This window comes from Microtus pennsylvanicus, chromosome 20, assembly GCF_037038515.1.
Source record: "Microtus pennsylvanicus isolate mMicPen1 chromosome 20, mMicPen1.hap1, whole genome shotgun sequence".
In the NCBI taxonomy this organism is placed as follows: Eukaryota; Metazoa; Chordata; class Mammalia; order Rodentia; family Cricetidae; genus Microtus; species Microtus pennsylvanicus.
Genome location: NC_134598.1, coordinates 4,158,085 through 4,164,287, shown reverse-complemented (window position 1 = coordinate 4,164,287; position 6,203 = coordinate 4,158,085).

Sequence of the window (6,203 nt, the reverse complement as noted above, 5' to 3'; positions counted from 1 at the left end):
AGAGCCTAGATGAGTTACTGAAAAGCAGGAAAATCACAGCTTCTTTCTTAAATGGCCTAGCATTCTGTAACGGTTCCTGTTTTGGAATCAGAGTCTCGTGTATTCCAGACTGGTCTTGTGCGGTTGAGGATGACTTTGAACCTCCGATCCTCTGGCCTCCACTGCCTGAGTGCTGAGAGCACAGGCCACTTAGATGAGTGTATGAGGATCAAAACGAGATCTTCTTGCAAACTAGCAAAGCTCTCTACACACTGAGCCGTACCTCCTCAGCCCTTCCATGGCTAATCTTGATTGCCAGCTTGACGAGATCTGGAATCCACGAAGCAGTTTGTCGTGGTGAACTTTACTAGTCAACTTGAAATACCTGGGGAAAGGGAACTCCAATTGAAGAATTGCCAGCCACAGATGGCCTGGAGCTGTGTCTATGGGACATTTTCCTGGCTGATGACTGATGGAGAAGAGCCCAGTCCATTGTGGGCAGTACTATCTCTATGTAAGTATATAAGAGAGCAGGCTGCGCATGAGCCAGAGGAAAGCAAGCCAGCAAGCAGCTGTTCCTCCATGGCCTCTGCTTCAGCTCCTGTCTCCGGGTTCCTGCCTCCGGGTTCCTGCCTCCGGGTTCCTGCCTCCGGGTTCCTGCCTCCAAGTTCCTGCCTCCGGGTTCCTGCCTCCGGGTTCCTGCCTCCGGGTTTCTGCCTCCGGGTTCCTGCCTCCAGGTTCCTGCCTCCAGGTTCCCGCCTCTGGGTTCCTGACTGGCTTCCCTTGATGGTGGGCTGTAAGGTGAGAGATAAAATAAGCCCTTTCCTCCCCACATTGCTTTTGACTGTGGCAAATGAGAAGCAAACCAGGACATCAACACATCTCTGGAAGGTCTGGAAGGTCGTTTCTAGGAAGGATGAACTAAGTGATGACAGCCTCTCCCACAGCAGGAGTGGCACCTTCCAACGACCCACGTGTAAAGAGAGAAGAGGAAAAGCAGAGATTCTTCACCTGCTCACCTTCACCTCTTGCTGGTGTGCGCATATATCTACTGCTGCTGTTGCTGCTGCTGCTGCTGCTGCTGCTGCTGCTGCTGCCAGGCTGACACCACACCCTATTTTCTTTGGCCTTCTAACATGAACTGACAACAAATGGCTTTCCAGAGATCCGCGAGCGCGAGGCCTTCAGTACCAGAGCCAGCCTCATGAACTGAGCAGCTGCAGAACCTCAGGGTTCTCAGCCTCTCTAATATTCAGAGAGTCATTGTTGGCCTACCTAGCTCTTAATAAACACGGCAATCTCAAAAATCCCATAGGTTTAGATGTAGTATTAGGTAGTTTGAATTGTCAACTTGTTACAATCTAGAATTACCTTGGAAGGGGGTCAGTGAGGTAGGCCTGTGGGGGAACTTTTTAAAAATTGTATTACATGAGGTGGAAACACCTACTCTGAATCTGGGTAGAGAAGAACCAGTTTGTGAGTCAGGGCCTCAGCTGAATGAAAAGGAAGGAGTCCGCTGAGCACAAACCAACTGCCTTCCTTCTTCTGCTCTCGATGGTGATGTAATGTGGCTAACTGTTCCACCATGACCTCCCCTCAAGGACGGACTGTCACCTGGGATTGTGAGCTAAATTCAACCCTGACTTAGTTACCTTTCTTTTGCTCTAAAGAGAACCTGCCAGGGACCAACCACAACACAAATACCTCTCACCAGGGTAAAGCCGCGGGGATTAGAAATACAGTATTGAATATGAAGATGCAAATGAAAATAATAAAATGATAAAGCAAAGAAATATATAGGATAGTATCAGGAGGGAATTTTCATGAGTACTAAAAATTCTCCCACATTTAATCTCCAACTGCTTAAAATACCCTTTGTTATAATTCAGCCATAATAAGGCTGACACTTGCGGGTTCCAGGGCCACACACGTGCGGACAAGCCTCAGGCATGACCCACCTTTGGCTCATAATTTCAGGCCTCCACAGACACCATGACCAAGGCAACTTACAAAAGAAAGCATGTCATGTGGGGTTCATGGTTCCAGAGGGTTAGAGCCCATTACCATCACGGTGGGAAAGCATGGCAGCAGGCAAGCAGACATAACGCTAGCTAAGAGTGCACATCTGATCCACGGGTATGAGGAGAGAGAGAGAGAGAGAGAGAGAGAGAGAGAGAGAGAGAGAGAGAGAGAGAGAGGAGAGAGGAGAGAGGAGAGAGGAGAGAGGAGAGAGGAGAGAGGAGAGAGGAGAGAGAGAGGAGAGGGAGGGGAGAGAGAGGAGAAAGAGAGAGAGAGAGAGGAGAGAGAGGAGAGAGAGGAGAGGAGAGAGAGAGAAGAGAGGAGAAAGAGAGAGAGAGAGAGCGAGAGAGAGAGAGAGCGCTAACTGGAATGGCATGAACTTTTGAAACCTCAAAACCCACCCCCAATATACAACTCCTTTAACATGGCCACATCTCCTAATCCTTCTCAAACAGTCTCAGCAACTGGCAAAACCAAGGTTTCAAACATAGGAGACTACAGGGCCACTTTCATTCAAAACACCATGAATTCTTTCTCCCCCAAGCTGCTTTGAAGATGGTATTCCTTTTTAAAAGGGAATTTGTTGTAGGAGGCTGCTTGTTCGTTCCTGGCTGCCCAGACTCGAAATAACCACTCAGAAACTATATTATTTAAATCACTGCTTGGCCAATCACTTAAGTGTATTGCTAGCTAGCTCTTACAACTATAATTAATCCTTTTCCATTATTTTATATTTTACCATGATGCTCATGGCCTACCGGTAAGGTTACAGCTGATAGCTCATGTCTTTCCCATCTGGTGGCTACATGGTGTCTCCTGACTCCACTTTCTTCCTCCCAGCATTCAGCTCAGTCTTCCCCACCTAGCTCTATTCTACCCTATCACAGGCCAAAACAGCTTCTTTATTCATTAACCAATAAAAGCAACACATATTTAAAAGGACTTTTATGAATTTATGAAGGCTAATGGTTCTGGTTCAAGGTCAGCATCCCATCTGGTGATGACCTTCTTAAAATGCAGAATCCCAAGATGGCATAGGGTACCTATCACATAGCAGGAGACCCAGGGAGCATATGTATTGGTTGGCCTCTCCCTGTTAAGGCAGTATGGAGTCACGGGGGCTCTAGTCTGGTGGTTAATCCTAATCTTGCTTTCAAACACTTTAATTGAATTAAGTTTTAATCTCAGTACCTAATGATGGAGATTAAACTGCAACAAGAGTTTCAGAGAAGACAAACCATATTCAAACCATTCCAGAGAGCTCGCTCCCTCTTAATACCTTGTGGGATAGCGGAACCAACTGTGTGACCTCTACGAGACACCGGGGTGGGTTGTGGCGAGAAATAGAAGTGTGTTGCTTATAAGCTGGGGTGATGGTATTCTGTTAACAGTGTCCCAAACGGAGAGACACTAATGAAGGAGTCTAGAGTGAGATTGGCAAAATGACTGCTTGTCTCGGACTAAGTCAAGGCCCTCACAATCTGGTGATGATGTACCAACCGGATGTGACAGTATGTCAGGGGTATCAGAATTTGTAGGCTAAATTCCTGGCTTTTATTGGAGCCACCAGGTCGATGACTCTTCACCATTGCATCCGCCCCTCAGCTCTAGGATATGCAAGTTCCCTCATCAGTAGACCCCAGGGAGAAAGTCCTTCTGGATATAGCCATTAAGATAAATGACGGAATCTATTAGAAAGCTTGAGAAAGTTCATCTGTTATCGTCTACAAATGTGTCTACAACAAAGGCTGGCAAACTCCTGGCAGGAAGACCAACTGATTCATGCCTTGGGTTGTTTTGTAAGAGCTTCATAAGATTGTGCAAACATCAGTTTCATAACATTGCAACACATACCCGGGAACCCCACAACCATGGTAGTCACCCTTCCCCAGTCCCACATGGCCCTAGGCAACTGGTTATCTACTTTTTATCTTTACGGATTCACTTTCTTGGGTTGTTTTATATAGTCTGTGACCTTCTGTGGCTGACTTCTTTCATTCAGCATGTTTTCAGGATTTACCCATGCTGTAGAGAGTCAACATTTCATTCCTTTCTGTACGCCAAATATTGATCCATCATATAAATAATAGCTCATTTCCTTTATCCAGTTATCAGCTTACGCACCTGTGGGTTCTTTCCATTTGGGGTTAGAGGGAATAATGTTGCTATGGATATTCATGGGCAAGCTTTCGGATACATTTTCATTTCTCTCACCTCTACTCCTAGGAGGAAAACTGCTAGAATACTTGCTAACTCTGTACCTCACCATTTGAGAATCTTCCAAACCCTTTTTAAGCATCTGTGACATTTTCCATTCTTACCAGTAATGTAAATTTTTTTTTTGGTGATTCCTGATAGCATTTGTTATTATCTGTCTTTTTCAATAGAGCCAACTAAAGGGGTGAGAGATGTGTCTCAATGCTATAATTTGAATCTTAAATGCTCTCCAAGGGTCCATATGGCCTTAACCTTCAGCATGGTGTATTGTGCATTGTGTATTAGGAAAACAGGACTTGGTAAGACATCTTGCAGCCATGGAGGTGCACCCTTGAAAGGCATTGCGGGATCTGGGCACCCCTTCATTGTCATTTTCTTCCTGGCATGAGAGGGACTTCACTTCATGGCTCCAACATGGCGTGATGCCTCACTACATGCCTGAAACAATGGGGTCAACCAAGCCAGGACTAGTACCTCCAAAACCACTAGCTGACTTATTCTGTCATGATGATGCTTTCTTTCTGTATGGAGTGATACCAAGACAGTTTTAGATTATCCAAGAGAAAATATTTAACACTTTTTAAAGTTTATTTGTTGTTAAAAATCCAAAAAATGAATTGTTAAATGTCTAGCTATGTACTTACACACACACACACACACACATATAAAATATATATTTAAAACATTAATTCTATGAGTTCTCAAACATTATTTAGGACAAAGCTAAGTTGATAAATTAGAAAATTACTGAAGTAAATAGATTAGAAAATATTAGTTAAAGAACTGAATGATAAGGCAAGAATTTTGACTGTTGTGCTCAACTAATTCACCATAGAAAACTCACTAGAACATTTGTCCTCGACAAGAGACACTTGGTTTTATTTATTTTTGTATCCCCCAACCATCCAGCAAACTCACAATGGACGCTTATTGAAGTGATTTTTCTCTGGGGCGGAAAAAAGTATTTTTAGTAAGACCTTTCAAACTCATGATTAACCTTTGAGGCTTCAGACAGACAACTTAATATTATCCCCACCACTTGTCAGTTCTGAGAACAGATGGTAAAGCTCCACTTTTTGACATGTCCACTGTGAGAAGTTGCCCCAGTTGGGACTTAATATAAAGTTATGCTAATAATACAAACCTCTAAAGGAAGGAGGGTGAGGCTGCCGGGATATGCTTGTTCAACAAAATGATCCCAGTTTGCTTCAGTCTGGGTGATGCTTTGATTCTTGGATCTGACCCGGATATCTCTCTCTCTCTCTCTCTCTCTCTCTCTCTCTCTCTCTCTCTCTCTCTCTCTCTCTCTCTCTCTCTCACACACACACACACACACACACATTCATACACACATAAATACACACACATGCACATATATATACACACACATACATACACACATATACATACATAGCACATACATACACACACATATACACCCACACACACACTTGCTATCCAAATACTTCATTTTTTTAAAAAAGAGAAACCATTCTCAGTCTCCTAAAAAAAAAAAAATCACTATTTTACACCATCTCTCTCTTACTGTTCACACTGCACTATCTGAAGTCATCTTGGCAGCTGGGCTCAGTCTTGAAACCTGGCATTCATCGAAGACTCGTGTTGTTATGTAGCAACGCCATCCACAGAGTCAGCCAATTGTGTCATATGGTTACAAAACTGTCCTCATCTTCCAGATCCCCTCTTCCAGACCCTTCCAGAAGTTTGCTCCTCCTACCCTGGAATGACCTTACATTCTCTCAGACAAAATCAGAGCCTGATGAAAATGACATCCTCCGCTTTATTTCCTTTCTCGTAGATGGGGTTTAGAGTAGTGTTTGGTGATGCAGAGAACAGGGGATGCACTGAAGTCTAGGACACAATGAATGATCAGAATAACATGTCTGAACCTGGTGAGACACCCAGAGTCTCTCTCCTGTGAACGAGCTGTGTTCTCCGAGGAAAGTCTGCATGGCTCCATCACTCCC